At 43.2% G+C, this 18,821-nt stretch overlaps 2 protein-coding genes across 2 annotated transcripts in view; one reads left to right on the forward strand and one right to left on the reverse strand.

Moving 5' to 3' along the window:
- The window catches only part of Gxylt1 (glucoside xylosyltransferase 1), an 817,907-nt gene that overhangs the window by 645,111 nt on the left and 153,975 nt on the right, over positions 1 to 18,821 (reverse strand). The window lies entirely within an intron of this gene.
- The window catches only part of LOC142844726 (large ribosomal subunit protein eL34-like), a 254,994-nt gene that overhangs the window by 169,939 nt on the left and 66,234 nt on the right, over positions 1 to 18,821 (forward strand). The window lies entirely within an intron of this gene.

Genomic DNA, 18,821 nt, shown 5'->3' on the forward strand with positions numbered 1-18,821 from the left:
TTCTTAAGGCAGACTCACTGGCAATTAGGAAGCCAGGCCCTCTTCAGGCAAGCCTCAAAGAAGAGGGGTGCCTCTCAGGCTCTAAAACAGCCTGACTCTCCAGGGCATGCCTACAACTATAACCACACTAGCAGACACCTTCTTAGGAGACATTATAGGATAATTACTCAAGGTTACTTTACTGAAAATTATGCCACATTAATCAGGGTAAAGCTTTGATTCTGCTCCGTGTATCATTTTTACATGTCTAAACCAAGATGCCGACATGCACCACTTTGTCCCTTAGAGAGCTAAGTATGTAGGACAAGAAAGGGCTTCTTTGTCTCACCTGTCTAAAGCACAGCCCAGCTTAGGGAAGGCTGGCCCTCTGTACTATCCTTCATTGAGAAATAGCAACGCAAAATTTATTGCTCATTAACCTAAATCTTTCTGCTTTTTTCTGGCAATGCACAGAGAAGAGACAATGTGTGAGCATGAGACATTAGTATGGTTTCCAGAAGACCTCCCTCTTTTCGTTCAATATTTCAACTTTAAAAATCTCAATGCACACACATATACTTCTGCGGTCTATGTCCTTGACACCATCAGCCATAAGAAGGGTTGGCACACTGACATTTTATGTTTCAAGGTAAAAGTGATTCTTTCTAGAGATATTTCATCTGGATGGCTATATTCAAGTACTAGTCCTCAAAGCACTAACTCTAGAGATATGGTCATAAAGCTCCTGGCATCCATTGCTGTTAAGAAGAACTCTGGTGAGGAATCTAATTTCAGTGAGAGACCGAGTACATGGACACATTTTCTTTGTTTAAATCCTGGAAACCCATGCTGAAAATACTACGCTGCTAAGCACTTAATTGCTGGCCACTCAATCCCATTTTTTTAAAAAAAAAAAAAAAAAGTGAAGAAAATCACATGCCCACCAACACCCAGCAATACCTCCACACACTTTTCAAACCAAAGATAGATATCTGTGAGTCAAACAATGGCACCAGTGGTCATGAACACTGAGGAACTCCCCAGAGCGCTGTGTGAGAACCACATAGATGAGACAACCACATTTGATGCCTCCAAAACATGAGTTGCAACCATGGAAACTTAGTCTTTCAAAACCATCCTCATGCTTCAAACTTTTAATTTTAACTTTTTTTCCCCTCCAGAATTGATGGCTTCAGGGATGGGAGAGGTAGCTTAGAGGTTAAAAAACAGGCTGCTCTTCCAGAGGACCTGGATTTGATTTCCAGTATCTACTTGCAGTTCACAAGCATGGAGCTCCAGTTCCTGTGGATCTGACGCCCTCTTCTGGCCTCCACAAGTAATGCATGCACATACTACACAGGCATACACAGTCAGGCAAAATTCACTCATTCACATAAAATTCAAAAAAAATAAATAAACCTTTTCTAAAATTGATAAATTCAATAAAAACTTTGAACACCAGCAAAATCTAAAATTATTTGAAATCTTCTCCATTGTTGATTTGTCTTAGCAAAAATGGAAATTTTTATTAAATTAAAGCAAAGACCACTGGGCTCATTTTTCCTACAGTCTTGGATGTCCTAAGCTTGAAGCAGGATCTGGAAGTTGAGAGATAATATCCCAAACCACACAAAAGAAGCAGAGAGTGGGAAGACCAAGAGGTGAGTGACCAGCCACCTGGCTAGACAGGCCAGTCTCTAGGCCCTAGGCCCCAAGCAAAACCCCAGGCCCCACCACCACCAGCAGCACTAGCCTACTGAAAACAGGCTGCTCCAACACCCCCACACACATCAGACCCTATAATCTACAAGTCGTACTCTGTCCCTAAACCCAACCATCTCCCATGACCTCAGCAGCTCTCTGGGAAACAGACTGTGACTGCGCAGAGTGGACTAAGAGGTGAGTGACCAGAGGCAAAGACACTGCCTGCACCAACTGGAGAAAGAGATGAATAGGCACCGATGCCAGAATACATACATCAACCTAAAGAGCAATATGGCAGCACCAGAATCTAGTGGTCCTACAACAGGAAGATCTAAACATCCTAACCTAGAAGAAACAGAAGAAAAGAACCTTAAATCTAGCTTTATAAAGATGATAGAAGCCCTTAAAGAGGAAATGAAAATTTTCCTTAAAGAAATAGACAGAAAAACAAACAAAAAACAATGGAAGAAATCAAAACAAATCTCTTTTTATAAAGCCAAGAAAACCAAGAAAAAAAACAATCAAAAAGGTGAAGCAAACAATTAAAACAGTTCAAGACTAGAAATAGGGGCAATAAAGAAAATACAAACAGAATTCTCAGCAGAAGAATTTCAAATGACCGATAGACGCTTAAGGAAATGTTGAACATCCTTAGCCATCAGGGAAATGCAAATTGAAACGAGTCTGAGATACCATCTTACACCTGGCAAAATGGCTAAGGTCAAAAACACCCATGAGAGCTTATGCTGGAGAGGATGCGGAGTATGAGTACGTGGTGGGAGTGCAAACTCATACAACCACGTTAGAAATCAGGATGGCAGTTTCTCAGATAACTGGGAATCAATCTACCTCAAGACCCAGAAGTACCACTCTTGGGCATATATCTGAAGGATGCATACTTATACCACAAGACATTTGTTCAGCTATGTTCATAGCAGCATTATTCATAATAGCCAGAACCTGTAAACAACCTAAATGCCCATAAACTGAAAATGGATAAAAAAAAAAAAAAAAGTGGTACATTTAGACAATGGAGTACTACTCAGAAGTAAAAAACAATGACCATGCTGGGGATACCCACAGAAACTGTTGACCTAAGTTCATGGGAGCTCACTAACTCTGGACTGAGAGCCCGGGAACCTGTGAGGGACCAAACTGGGCCCTCTGAATGTGGATGGCAGTTGGTGGCTTGGGAGGACTATGGGACCACTGGCAGTGGGACCAGGATTTATCTCTAGTGCTTGAACTGCCTTTTCGGAGCCCATTCTCTTTGCAGGGAGACCTTGCTCAACCTAGATATATGGAGGAGGGCCTTGGTCCTGTCTCAAGTGAGGTGTCAGACTTTGTTGACTCCCCATTGGAGGCCTCACCCTCTCTGAGGAGTGAATGGGGGGTGGGGGTGGGAGGAGTGGAAACTGGGAATGGTATGTAAAATTTAACAAAATAAAAAGAAAGAAAAAAAAGAAGCAGAGAGTGAGAAATGGAAGTGGGGTGTGGCTGTAAAATCTCAAAGCCGGCCCCCAGTGAAGTACTTCCTTCTGCAAGACCCCACCTCCCAGAGGTTCCGTCCTCCCCCAAACAGTACCAAGAACCAGGGACCAAATGCTGGGGGGCAATCAAGAGCAATGGCAATAGGGTGTAGTGTTTGGGGTGTCTCCAGGATACCCCTTACCAGCAGCTCTAGAGGAGGCACCCACACCTGACACTCAGGTTTTTATTTGGTGACCTATGGCTTCTAGGTGGAGCAGTTTCCTTATGGAGGGTAATTTCAATTAAATATAGACCTTTGTATATCACTGTTTCAGACGTACTTAGTGTCAATGAGCTCTCCTCCCACTCCTTCTGCCCTACCCTCCCACCCTCTGAGCCTCCCTCCCCATACATCTGTGTTCTACTATTCCCACCCCTTTCTTCTTTACCCCCAAAATGGTCTCTTTCTAGTGTATAGTTACTCCACATTAACAAACAAGTCTAAAAACTGAATGTATGAATGAGTGGGAATGTGTAAGTTTTGTCTTTTGGGGGCTGAGTTACTTCACTCAATTTCTTATTTATACTTTTCTTTACACCTGAATAAAATTTCAACATGTGTAGGTACCTCACTTTCATTACCATAGGAATCGAGGCTGCTTCCCATTGGGAAATATTGGGAATAGAGCAACATTACTAGATGAGCAATTGTCTCTGTAGTAAGAAACAGAGTCCATTTTGTATATGTCCAGAAGTATTTGAGTTAGACGGTATATCTACCTCTAGATTGGGGGGAGGGGTTGTTTTGCTTTGCTTTTCTTTTTTCTTTCTTTTTTTTTTGAACTTCCACACTGATTTCAATAATTTCTGCACCAGTTTGCATTCCATGATGGTTCCCTGTTCTTCACATCCTTGCCAGCATTTGCTATCTTATTCAAACAACTTCTAAGTGGGTTTGCCAGCCACCGACACAGTAAGAGACATCAACGCACTTAGGGCTGTGGCTGCGGTAAGATTTCTTGTTTTATCTGCAAAATGGATCAGTACACCAACATCACATAAATTTTGCCAATGCCAGGTATCAATTAGAGGATTCATTAAGATAACACATGAGAAGTCCCCGAGGACGCACCTAGCATCTCATGAGAACTCAGTGAGGGCATGTCAGGGCTGTCATGCATAAACGATAACCTAGACTGTGCGGAGGAGCTATTCTGGCATGATTCTCTTAGTGAAGAAATACTGCCGTGAGCCGGAGAGGTCGCTCAATTTGTAGTTTCTACTTAGAAATAACAGTGCACTTCTTTTTCACGAAAGGGTCATCGGGCAGCTGGGTAGTGTCACTGGGTGCCTGGCTAATCATAACTGAACCATTTTTGCAAGTAGCAGCAAATGTACTCAATCCCAAGACCAGCGCTCGTCCACCCCTACATGAGCACACCTTTCAAGGCATGGCACGTTTGTTCTGAACTAATAGCAAAATCAAATTATGTCTATTTCATAAAGCAATAAGAAATTAATTCCTCATAAAGTTCAGCCTGTTAAATCCTTTCTTTAACTATGGGTCAGCTAATCTGCTGACCATTAAAGCTATCTTCCGAGGCACTCAGGGAACCCTGTCCCTCACCTCAGAACCTATTGCCTGTCTTCTCTATTTCCATTAGAGGAACTGAAATCACACAGGAAACACATTCAGCCTGTGCTCATAAATTTCAGTTGATCTCTAATCTGAGATACGTAAAGGTCAAGAGGGCAAACCGTGTTCTTCCTTCATAAGCTCAAAAAAATATGTCAGGCTCATTAAAAGCAAACAACTAACACCTGTTCTAAAAATATGGCACTGTGTACACACCTAGATCTTGTTTGCTTGCTGGGTCTTCTGCAGCAAAAAGGGATGGGGAAAATTCATCAAGGCACAGGCTGCAGCAGAATCCCTCCAAATCAAGCTAAATGAGAGCAAAGGTGGAGTGATCCTACTAAAGCCACAGGAGATTGTGGAAGTTTGATTTGAGATTGTAACTCTCAGGTCGGAAGTCCTAAAGCTGCACCAAGTACAATGACTGTCTTCAACACTTTCCTACCATCCCGCGATGCTGACATGCTTTTAATAGGGGCTGATCGGCCCTGAGAGTATTGATCCTACCCAAGTGCAAATGTGCTTTGCACCTGCACCTTATCTGGGGGTCACTGTCGAAGCTTTCTCCCCTCCACCTCAAACTCAGAGGTGTTGAAGTATTCACATTAACAGTACTAAAAAAATATAGTCATATTTAAAAATCGAGTCTTCCAACTTCCTGGAACTCCAGTTTCAGGGGGTCTAGCATCTTCTTCTAGTTTCCATGGGCACATGCACACACAAGTGTGCACACATACATACAATTTTTTTAAAAAAAAGTAAGTATTTTAAAAAGGATATATGGCCTCAAGTAGTGGCAAACACTATTAATCCCAGCACTTAAGGAGGATCTCCCTGAAGTTTGAGGCCAACCTGGTCTACCTAGTGAATTCGGGGATACCCAGAGCTACATAGTTAGTGTCTTGAAAACAAAACAACTAGATAGATGGTAGATAGATAGATGATAGATAGATAGATAGATAGATAGATAGATAGATAGATAGATGATAGATAGATAGATAGATAGATAGATAGATAGATAGATAGATAGAAGACATAAATACATATTTTTCAAGAGTATTAGGAGGAAAAAGGTAAAAGGATATAATGTAAGTATTGTTTAAAATAGAAAGCTATAAATCACAAAACTCCAATGAACAATTAGGTTAAAAATCCTTTGAAAAACACTGCTTATCTACAAAGTTTTTTATGTGCTGTGTCCTATGAAGATCAAACTGCAAAAAGGTCATTTAAATACTAGAAAATTGCCCAATATATGACCATTAAGCAATAAACTCCTAATAACCAATAAATGAAAGGAAAAATAACAACATCATAGCATATTCTTAGTTAAATTGTCAAGAAAATTGCAAACCTTGAGATATAATTGAACTTGGAGAGAAGATTCTAATTTAAGTTCATGTTTAAAAAACAAAACCTGGAGGCAAAGTCCGCATCTCACGAGGTAAGTTTTGAAACAGTGTGCAGTCTATTCATAATAACTGACATAAGCAATCAACCAAGGTGCTCAGCCATGAATGAATGGGCAAGAACATGCGATTTCCATATTCAAAGGAATACTAGTCTGCCATTAAAAAGTGCAGAGTCCTGTTATGTAGTGATAGGAGCGGCAGTGGGGCTGCGTCCCCAACTCCCCAGCCGCCTGCTTGGCTAGCTTATGCCCGAAATAATTACACGGACACTGTATTCTTTTAATCACTGCTTGACCCTTTAGTTCTAGCCCTTACTGGCTAATTCTGATATCCCGATCAACCCATCTCTAATAATCTGTGAGCACCGGTCTTACCGGGAAGATTCTAGCCTAAGTCCATCCTGGGTCAGAGCTGGGGCATGGCATCTCTCTGAGGTGTCTGCTCCAGAGAGGAGAACTGTGGAGTCTGAGCTCACTTCCTCTTCCTCCCGGCATTCTGTTCTGTTTACTCCACCTACCTATGTCCTAACCAATAAAATGGGCCAAGACAGTTCCTTTATTAGCCACTGACCTTCCTCCATCACTGTTATCTGCAGCAGCATGAATGGAGGTGCAGATGATTACGTTAAATGAAATAAACCAGGCAAAGAAAGTTAAATGCTGTATGGTCTCATGCATGCAAAACAATAGCAGATAGAAGAGTAGTCACCCAAAGCCAGGGAAAGAGTGGGAGACATTGCAACAGGTGCCAAGTCACAGTCCAAGAGTGTTCTATTTCACAGGAAGTGGTTACAGTCAGCAGTCTTATATCACAGGGTTCAAGATAGCTGGAAGAGATTTTTTTTTAATTTTCTCTTCACAAAGAAATGATTAATGTTTCCATACGCCAAGCTGATTAATACACAGCACGCAAACGTAATGATCACTATGGTGCTCCTCCAGAAAGTTGTGAGCTTGTCTTTCAATAAAAACTTCAAATCACAATAAATTAAAACCAAGACAAGGAAATAAAATAAATAAAAGAACAAAAGACTAATGGGACAGGAACCAAGTATGCAGTGGGAAGACCCAGAGAGCAAAACGTTCATTCTGCGAAGATTAAGGAAGTAGCAAAAGCCAATGAGACTGCTGCATTCTCTTTAAAGGCACAAGAATACATCAGGATTGAAAAAGATTCATCACCACGAATGACACAGAGTTATTAAAAATAAAACAAAAGAAAGTTAGCATAATTTTAAGCCCATCAGTTAGATGCTTCATAGTAAACAGGCAAGCTCTATAAAATGACATTTACTTGTTACAACTGAACTAAGAACAAATAGAGATCAAAGCATCTGAGTAGTCTTTTTTATAAGTCTTTTTAAAGGAAACCTGAAATTTACATTTTTCTCTTCACCGGGTCCCTACCAAAAATTTTGTCTTAATACTGGCCAACAGCAAGTAGTTTTAGGAAGCAGATTTTTATGAAGGAAATATAACAGCTCATGCACCCCATCTGCAACTTCAGTTACCAAAGCTTCAACTACCCATTATCACCCTCAATCTCAAACTATCAGACAGAAAATGCTGAAAAAAAGCTTGTAACCTTTCAACAATGTGCTATTTTAAATTGCAAGGTAGAATCACACACCTTCGCACTTGGTCCTGTTCCCACCAACTGGAAATTCTCATGACAATCAGAATTGCTCAGGGGACTCTATGGGAAACTACCAGTTCTCTTCCAAATACCGGCGTGTCCCTGTCTAGAGAGTCCTAAGAGCTTGAGAGAAACAACGGCTTCCAGTGTTTGTATTGCATCTCAATACAAAGGTCAGGAATGCTTATAAGAATATAAAAATACACAGCACTTAATGAAGTAAAGATCACAATAACTGTGGCTGCCAAATAATCAGGCATGTGATGACACCCGTGATGGAGAGAGGGACACAAAATCGAGTGAATTGTTGGGGTCAATGTTTGACAAGGGCATTAAAGTGGTTGCTATAACTTTCCCAAGTACTGAGAAAAAAAATTCAGACACAGTACATATTGAAAAGGCTTAAACTGAACTATAGGGATAAAGATATGTCAGAAGAAAATACATGAAATTAGATCAATGGCAGATCAGAAGAGATAGAAAATAAGGCAGTTGACAAGCAGAAATAGAACAAAGTAAAACACAGAGAAAGACAGCATGATAAAATATCTATATGCTATGGCATAAATCCAAGCAGCTAGTTAAAAATTGAATTGGAGTTTCTAAGAGAATGCTAGAGAGAGAGAGAGAGAGAGAGAGAGAGAGAGAGAGAGAGAGAGCGAGAGAGAGCACTTGAAAAGGTAATAGTGTGGATATTTTCTAGACTTGATGGACATCATAAGAGAACAGGCCTCAGAAACTCAAAATAGCAGGATACAGGAAACATGCAGAAAACTGCCAAAAAACCTCATAACCAAATTACCAAATTGCTTTAAATCAGCTAGAAAAAAACACTTTAAAATGTCCAGATTTTACCATTTTAATCTTTCTGTGGCGTGTGTGTTCTGTGTATGAGGGCACGCATGTGCATGTCAAGATCCATTGACACCTACAGAGGTCAGAGGACAACCCTAGGTATCAGTCCTCATCCTCTGCTTGTCTGAGACAGAGTTCTTGTCCTTCACCTCCACTGCATCCACCACAGGAGAGTTGAGACTACAGGACTGTGCTACCACATCCAGCTCCATGCAGAGTCTGATGATCCAAACTCAGAGCTTCCTACTTCCGCATCACCAATCAGGCCATCTTTCCAGCCCCCAAACTTTCCAGATGTCCTTTGTCTTTTGAATACATGTATGTGAGATTGTGTCTGTGTGTGTGTGTGTGTGTTATATATGTATACATATTGGTATATATTCAAGAGAGTATGGATACTCATGTGCCATGATGTGTGCATGTAAGCCAAATGACAACCCCTGGTATGTAGTCATTGACTTCCACCATGTTTGAGATGGGGTCCTTCGTTCACCGCCTAAGTCAGGACATCTGTTCTTAGAGTTTCTCTGGTCTCTGCCTTCCATCTCTGCTGTAGGTCTTCTGGGATTACACACGCATGCTACCATACCCAGTACAGTTTTAGTTGCACGCATTCTGGGGATCCAAACTCTAGTCCTTGGTCTTACAGGGTACTCTATCGATACACCGTGCCATCCCCCCCGGGTTCTCAAATTTTCTGAAGAGACGTTTACATATGACGTACAGCGATAAAAATGACTGAAGATTTCCCAGTGGAAACAAGGTAAGCATGAAAACCGTGGGATACCTTGGTGGTTTTAGGTAGAACAGTAAGCTAGAATTTTACAGCGAGTAAAAATAGCTTTCAAAAGTCACAGCGAGGAGAAGAATAAAATCATCAATAGAATCACATTCCAAGAAATTGAGGCTCTCCTTCCCGTAGAAAAGAACCCAGGAGGGGATTGTGGATCCACACAATTGGCCATGCTGAAGAGCTGGCATTCAAAAAGGGAGCGTTTTGTTGTCGTGATCTTTAAAGGAAATTGGCTCCCATGAGAGTAGAGGTTCTGTAGGGGAAATGAAAATGCCTCAAAGTTAGATGCTATGGTAGCTGTGCATCCTTACAGACAAACTAGAAACCGGAGACTTGCATAATTTTTAAGTGGAGGAAGTTTGGGTATATAAATCATTAATATTAATGAATATGTGGTTGTTGAGAGATTAAACAAAACTAATGGTATATAAGTAGGATTTGTAACATATATTTAACAAAAACTTACTCATGGCAAGGATGGATCTAAATTCAGTACATTACCATGCAAAACTCCATTATGTAATGCCAACACAAGTCAACACAGAAAGGTTAAAATTCATAGAGAAATGTGATATATCCTGAAACCGCTGGAAAGAAAGAGCCAGCGTGGAGAAGTCACTGAAACAAAACAAGCTAAAGACTGAAAATACCTGCTTCTGGCAATGGCAGTCTCGGGAATGCAAACTGAAAACTGTGTGCCACCAAGATCACTGTATATCCATAGGAGTGCATGCCCCCCACACACACACACCGAGGCATGTGGAAGATGGTTTGGGGCTGCATGGGTCAGGATAATCCCCAAACTGAAGACAGTTCAAATATCGATCTACAGCACAAACTGTGGTGACCTTATACCATGGATTCTACACGGTAGAGGTGACAGTCACCAATAAGTCTTATAAACTACATGACTGATAGTGTCTCATGACCCTTACACCTAAATTCTAGCAACATGTAAAAGCACCATGTGGAGTTTATAGACACCTGTTTATGTGGAAGGAAAACATAAGAAAAACAAGTCATCCTTACGGAGGGACACATGAGTAAGGGAAAGGATGGGGCGATGTCAGGAATGGGCGTCCGGGGAAGGCCTAACTCCCGCCCATGCTTCTATCTTTATTTAGGTGGTAGTCACAGGGCATTGATTTGTAGCAATCACTGAAGTTTGCATCGATGTTCTCACTCCTTTCCCAGGGAGTGCATCTCAAAGCAGAAATGCTTGCAGGAAAGAAATCTGCTTTCATTACAGTAGAAATCAGGGCTGGGCCATATGCTAGAGTTGCCATTTTTATTCTAAATAAAGGAGAGCCTTTTACTGTCTACCATTCCAAGCTACTAAGACTTTATTGTTATTTTAACAAAAACAGTGAACAAAGGAAAAGTGAAGTTTTTGAAAACTCAGAGAAGTGAACAGAATTGGGCAAAAGGAGAGAAGACGAAGTTTAATAAATAAGAAATAGATCCCAGCCCCAGCTAGCTCCCACGCTCCAGGTGAGTGAGCAGGGCTGAAGAGCAAACAATTCCAAGGCTGCTTTCTTTACTCCATCAAAAGTTCTTACGCCCTTTCCGTGGGTATAATGTAAATATGAATAATGGAATTGATTTTTTTTATCAAACACACACGAATAAATCAGATGAGCCCATTTCCTCCCAGGTACTCATCCAGAAAGTGAGACACTTTCCCCATGCAGCCCTTATGATTACAAACATTCGGGCACCTTCTGGGAGAATCGCCTTCAGTGCCCATGGCATTTTTTAATAACCTCCAGGATGGTAAATTCAGCCTCTGAGAATGAACTAGGAAGTTATTTGGTTCTGCACTGATAAATAGCAAAAGCAAATGCATTCACTCAGAGTGTATTGATTTCACCCCAAAAATTTAACCATGACAGCAAAGGCATAGGGCCAGCCTTAAAGGAAATTCCAGATGGAATGTTCCAGCTTGCACAGTAGCAGAATTGCTGAGGGATGTCTCTTGCACCCCAATTGCTATTGTGAGAAATAGGTGCGCGCCGTTCACTCTTCCAAAGTGTGCTCCAGTCCTCCCGGACGCCATATACTGCTCCAAACCAGAAGGGCCGGAGCAGGCACACAGTGGAGAAGCCATGTCCACACCTTGGCACCTTGAGTATTTTCTCATTGGCAATCACTTTCACTTTCTGGGAAAGTCGCACTCTGCCTCTTGATTGCTGTTTGTTTGTTTTCTTTTGTTTATAGGGTCCTTGTTTTGTTTTCCATTTATTTATGTAGGTTATGAAACCAGAGGACAACGATACTAGATTCTCTCCTTCCATCCTATGATTCCCAGGCTTGGAACTCAGGCTGGCCAGCCTGGCGGCAAGCATCTTTACTCCCTTAGCCAGTTCGCCCGCTCCTGTTGTTTGTTGTTACTGCTGGGACATGGTTTCATACAGTTCAGGCTGGCCTCCTAGAGAGGCAGCTTCCCCAGGCCTGAAGTTCAGAGGCCGGCGCTGGCACCCGAAATCTCTGACAATTGCAATCACAGCACCAGCATTTGGAAATGAATAGCTACACAGCTCAGGTCAGACAGAGTGAGCCTAAGAGCCCAAGTCGGGGAACGGTGGCTTGAGACCCAACTTTTTCCCTCGGATCCCTGCCTGCACCAGAAGAATGAGCAAAAGGCTGGCTCAGGGTGTATACGGTCCGGAGTGGGAGCCCGCAGAGGCTGGGCAGAAGGGCTGTGCTTCCTGTTGGATGCTGGGTACAGGGTGTGGGTGTGGGGTGCCCAGTGCTCCACCGCCTGGATGCAGGGAGGTTGGCAGGAGGTAAAGCCCTGCAGTCCCCCTCCTCCCAGCCACGCCATTGCCTCCTGCTGCTGCCCTCTTCTTTCCAAGCCTAAGTGCTTTTTAATTAGCCTGCTTCACTTCCCGGAACCATTCCGGGTGCTGGCGACCCCGCGCATGGCGCTCCGCGCCACTCCTGCCAGCGGTGCCCAGTGCACCCAGCGGGTTCAGGCTGCCAAGAGCTCACACTCCTGGAGTGTTGCTCTTGGCTCTGCCTGGCTCTGTGCTCCAGCGCTGCACAGAAACCTACTATTGGGGGCGTGATCGGATTTCTTGCCAGCTCTGAACACTTCCACCTCTGTGTCCAGAAATGGGGGATGTGTGTGTTTGTGTGTGTTTTGTGGGGTGAGGTAACCTGTGTGCTGCTGATTTTCAACCCCGCATGCGGACCTGATGGAAGGGGACCCTTTTCTTCACATCTTGATTTATTAGTGCTTGTGCTTGTTTTGATTATGTTTTCTGATTATTTATGTAAAAGCTAAAGAATAGTTTCTCCTTGTTTTTTTTTCTGGAAGAAGAGAATCAAAGTAAGGACAGCTTAGACAAGATCCACCAGTATCTTGAGGTTTCCCCTAGAAGAAACAGGAAGCCTCTGAGAGGATCCCACTGCCCCACCTCCTGCCGACATCCAAGCCCCAGAGGAACAGGGTAATTGGAAGGTCCCATACTTGGCTTTCCTGGGTTTTGTTGACCAAAAAGAAACACTTGGTGAAGGCAGGTTCCTTTCAGACTACAGGCATCCATCCAACCTCCCTTCCCTTAGAACATTGAATTTAGAGAATCTTCAAGAGGAATCTATTCTCTGCATCTTCTCCTAACTTTGCGCTGGGTTTGCAGGACAGGAAAGCAGTTCCCGCAGGTTGTGGTGGCACACGCCGGAAAGATTTGCTGAAGGAGGCAGAGGCAGGAGGATCACGAGTTCGAGGCCAGCCTGGGCTACACATTTTAGCCGGGTGGTGGTGGCGCACGCCTTTAATCCCAGCACTCGGGAGGCAGAGGCAGGCGGATCTCTGTGAGTTCGAGGCCAGCCTGGTCTACAAGAGCTAGTTCCAGGACAGGAACCAAAAGCTACGGAGAAACCCTGTCTAGAAAAATAAAAAAAAAAAGGAAAGCAGTTCCCAAGGAAGAGCTGAAGTCAGCTGAGCCTTTCCCCTCAGCTCTGGGAGCATGTCAGAGATGACTACTCATCTGCCCAGGACAGAAGGAAACAACATTCTCCCAGGTAACCCTGCTACCTACTCCAGTCCCTATTCACACCCAATATCTGCTTAGCATTTTGGAAATATGAAACTTTATACTCAATACAGAAATTTTTTTTTGAACAACTGAGAAAAGAGGACCCACAATAAAATAGCATGGGGATAATTGATGCTATCGTTCCTACAAGGCTGCCGTGATAATTAAATGAATCTGTCACCTGGAGCAGGCCTTAGGACAAGGAATGTGATTAATGGGGCTGCCGACACAGGTGGACGGCCCGTGCATCTGTACAGGTTGCATTGGGAAAGATCAGAGCCTAGTCTGACACACTTCCTTCTTTCTGAATGAGAACTGGACATTTCCACTTTGCATTGAGCCTCACAGATTGTGCCTCCAGTTCCGGGAAGATGCATTTGCTACCCTTTGCTTGTCCCTCGCTCACTGGGAGGAATTCTGATGCCCCTCTGTAGCGCTGAAGGCTGATGTATGTCCGAGTTTCTAAGGACAGGTTTATTAACATGGTTATCTGGCTAACGCTAGTTTCCAACTTGAGATAAGCTTTGTAAGAAGGGATTGTAGGTATGCTCAGCACCATAGTCCACCCACATCATCTCAAAGACGATCAGTTGTTTTACGGGTTTTTTTATTAATTTTTAGTTATGTGTTGGGGTGGTACATGTGAGTAAGTACAAGTGTCTGTGGGGACCAGAGTCATTGGGTCCCCGGAATCTGGAGTCTCAGGATGTTGCAAGCAGCCAGATGTAGGTTCTGGAAACCAAACTCAGGTCCTCCAGATCAACAGCAAGTTTTCTTAACAGCTGAGCTATCTCCCCAGACCCCTAGTTTAGCCTTACTTTTAAATGATTGTCGAACAATAATCATTTTTCTCATTCCATAACTGAAAGGCAAAATTTAAAAGTTATCTGCTTTGATTAGTTGCTGCCCTTGGCTACACTACCTGTGGAGAATGGTACTTTTCAAGAGAGGTTGATATTTAACCCTAACATACCTTAGTGCTCTTGGGTAAGAATTACCCCTTCATCAGAAGAGATGTCCAGGCACGTTCAACGTTTGGTCAGAGTTCTCCTCTCCATAGGAAGACCCTTCACTCTCTGCTGTTCGTTTTCTTATGTCTATGATGAGCTGCAGCCCCTGACCTTTGTCCATCTCAGTGGGCAACACTCTGACCCAAGCCTGCAACCAAGGATCAAGATGGACTCCAGAATTGTGCACTTTGATAAAAGAACCCCAGCATCTGAGATGATCAATCACTGGCCAGCTAACAGAGCATTGAAATGGCCACACACCGGGGTCGGCTAAGGGAGAGGACGTATCCTGAGAGGACAGAGCATCATTTTTCACAATAGAAACAAAGGTCTTGATGGAACAGAGAGAAGAAGCATACATCTCTGACAATGGGAAGTACTCTCTGAGCCCTGGACCACTTCTAGAATCCTTCCAACTGAGTGGAAAACAGCATATGTCTTAATGGAAGCCATTATTCCCAGCTGTATATTGCTCATAGTTCATATCACAGGATCCAAAAGTAAAAAATAAAACAATAGGGTCAAATTTACCCAGGACTGGCTTCAATCTCACTGAGAGGACAGCCTTGACCTTCTAGCCCTCCTGCCTCCACTTTCCTTGGGCTGAAATTACAAGCAGGTGCCCCTATACCTGGTTTTACACGGTGCTGGCATATCAAACTGTGGGCATGATTGGTAGGGACCAGCACTCTACCAACTAAGCCATAGCCCAACCAACCCTGAGGAAAATATTAATATTGTGAGAATCAATGTCTTACAATCTGAACTTAGGATCAAATGCTGCAAATCCTGTGAGAAGAGAATCAAACAAGTGGTTGTGGACTCTGAACAGAATGAAGGGAACCAAATGCCACACACACACACACACCCCAGCGACCTGTCCTAAATGACTTTGTTTGTCCCACATTTCAAATAGTGGTGTAGAGAGGAAAAGGAACACTAATTGGTTGGACAGAAGATTTGTCAAGGGAAGACCAGGTCTGATAAGTCTCACAAGACTGAGGGGAGCCTCGGGGACTCCGGGTAAAGGGTATGGGTATCTAGGGAAAATGCCTGTAAGCCTCCAAAAGGAAAGAGAAAAATGAGAATGAAAAAGACAAACACTTCACCACCTTGAAATTTTGCCCAAGGCTCTCCTTTTCAGTAAATCCCATTACAACATCTATCATAAATAATAGCGAATTATTTACTCAAGAGCCCAAAGCACAATAAAGGATAGGCAGGAAACAGTAAAAATAGTAATGAAAACAGAGGGAAGGGGTATAAGGTAAAGAATTCTGCAAAAAGAAATATTTTTATCTGTTCAAAGGATTTTCAGCTCCAACAATAAAAAAGAACCTTATAATCTGGTTTGGAGGAGAAAAGGCTGTTTTCTAAAAGCCGTCTGAAGGTGGAGCTGAGGGAACCATTTCATCCCTACATCCACCCTACAAAACAGCAGTCCAATCATGGGAAGTTTCCCAGAACCACTGTCCTGACCTGTCGCCACCAGTCAGGGACCAGTTAGAAATAATCATTTTCTAGTGAGGTTATACTTAACTCCGAATATTATTTGGCTTTATATATCATTGTACTACACAATTTCTAGACTCTAATTATGGATCTGCTCTACAGATGAGATGGAAATACTGCCCCCCCCCATTGTCTGTGAGTTCGAAAAGCATTGAGCAAATGTAGCTTTTCCTGTGTAGGCAGTGACTGTGATGACCCTGAGGAGCCTTGTGCTGTGTGTCCTCTGCCACAGGGCACCTCTGATGCCCCTCGCCATGAGGATTCCACAATTTTAACTTGCACAGTGCTTCTCCTGAGCTTTACAAAGGGACTTTCTGTGGAAACAGTAGTAACTATGAGCTCCTGAAGGGGTTTAGAAACATGTGGACTCAGACTTAAAATGATCCCACCTTGTGGTAGGTTCTAGCCTTAAGCAAGGTGTGGACTGTGACACCATCTAGGGTCAACAACATCTGATATGGGTACTCCCCTCAGACCTGCCTGAGCATCTCCCTCATCCCTCTCTGTTGTATGGAGGGGGGTTGCTTGTTGGTTCCCGGCCACTTAACCCCGAAATAATCACACAAAAACTGTATTACTTAAAATGCTGCTTGGCCCATTAGTTCTATCTTCTTGTTGGCTAACTCTTACATCTTAATTTAACCCATCTCCACTAATCTGTGTATCACCACAGGGCTGTGGCTTACCGAATAAAGTTCCCAGCATCTGTCTCCAGCAGGGGCCCCATGGCTTCTCCTCTGACTCCACCTCCTTTCTCCCAGCATTCTGTTTATTTTAGTTTCCCCTGCCTAGCTTTGTTCCCCTATAGCTCTGCTGTAGGCCCAAAGCAGTTCCTTTATTAACCAGTGGTGTTCACATCATACAGATGGGAATCCCACATCACCTCTCCAGATGCTGGTTCCTCAGAGAAGACACTTTCTGTCCAACAATGCAGCCCCAGTAGCTGTCAAGACACTTGCATGGAGGCAAGGTCCTTAGTATCTGGCCATCCATACTGTTCCTCTGATTTCTTTTGTCTTAAGATTTTGTGTGTGTGTGTGTGTGTGTGTGTGTGTGTGTGTGTGTGTGTATGTATGCATGTGTATGTGTGTGTATATGTATGTGTGTGTATATGTATGTATGTATGCATGTGTATGTGTGTGTATATGTATGTGTGTGTATATGTATGTATGTATGTATGTATGTATGCATGTGTATGTGTGTGTGTGTGTATGTGTGTGTGTGCCCCTGTACTGCAACCTGAATTCTGGTCCTGATCCTTGAGCAGTGCTTACAGTTAACCTCTGAGCCATAGCTCCAGGCACCTCCAACTGCTCTTAGAGATACTTATCTATGAAATAATTCACCAATTAAAGCTTTTATTTTCGAGACAGGGTTTCTCTGTGTAATAACTCTGGATTCAAGCTTTTAAATTCCAAATCCTGAGTCCCAGTTATGGAGTGAAGAATATGTGTTTTGTCTATGGTCAAACTCTCCAGATAAGGGCATTTATCTATTTACGTCTATTTACTTGATAAACGGCAGTACAAACATCCAACAGCAACGTCATTCTTCATCTGGGAGTCAGTAATCCAACAGCCAAGCTAGCCAAACTCCCTGAGAACAGCTAAACTCAAGAACGTCACAGCACCCCAGCACTGTATAGCCTCTGACTGTGGACTGAATCATGTCCTCAAAACTGCAGAGCTAAACCAGTGAGGTGAGTCATTAAATGGGGCCCAGATTCAGCAAGGCTCATGTTAGTAAGAAGATGCCAGACCTCTGCTATTCTTCCCTTCTACGTGTGTGTGTGTGCGCGCGCGCGCGCGCGCGTGTGTGTGTGTGTGTGTGTGTGTGTGTGTGTGTGTGTGTGTGATACCAGATAAAGACACATGAATTCAGGCTCTCTGCAACCTAAGGAGGCCTCACCAAAATTGCCAAATTGAATTTTCCTGGCTCTGATTTTGGACATCTAGCTTCCTGAAATATGAAAAACTGAATTTCTCATTCAAACTGTCTAGTCTATGGGATTTTTTTTTTCACAGCAGCCCATGTGGAAGTCCCTGGGCATTTGTCCCCTGAGGGAACAAAATAGACCAGTCCCTGAAACCCTGCAGGTCGGACTTTCTATAGAAGTGGGAGTTTTACTATAACTAGAGGATGAAAATTCCAGCCTGCCAGGCGGCACTCCTCGAGGCGGTGTGTCTCTTCAGACGTCTGGGAACCGTGCAGAGCATCTACAGAGGGACCCTCCCAAAAGGATGACACATTGAAAGGGCACGTTGCATCGACAGGAGGAAGGGCAAGAGAGTAGCGTGTTTAAGATTAGCACAGGAAAGTTAAATAGCACAGTGCGCGAAAGCTGCGGCGAAAATGCTAAGACATCACAAAGGTTAACCGCATTCGAGGAATCAATGAAAACCCACGGCGTAAACTTCTCGAGAAAGACTGTGTAATCGCAATCTGTAAGAGAGACTACACATTCTCAGCAGCGTCTGTCCCCACCCAAAGGGAGGGCACGATGCTCTGGAAAAGAAGACACGTGACACAGAGAAACAGCAACAGCCAAGTCCATCACAGCGCTGCCATCGTTAGCATATTCGGCAGTCCCCGAGACTCGTATTTATGAAGCACTTTAATGAGATGGAAAATGCATGACATACGATTAACTGGAAGGGGGGGGAGTGGGATATAAAATTGAATTACAAATAATCTTGATTTATGGAAAAATAAGATCAGAGCAGAAATATCAGATGGTCGTGAGACAAATTCTGCTGCTTCCCTCCGCTTGGTGAG

This window comes from Microtus pennsylvanicus, chromosome 2, assembly GCF_037038515.1.
Source record: "Microtus pennsylvanicus isolate mMicPen1 chromosome 2, mMicPen1.hap1, whole genome shotgun sequence".
NCBI classification, from domain to species: Eukaryota; Metazoa; Chordata; class Mammalia; order Rodentia; family Cricetidae; genus Microtus; species Microtus pennsylvanicus.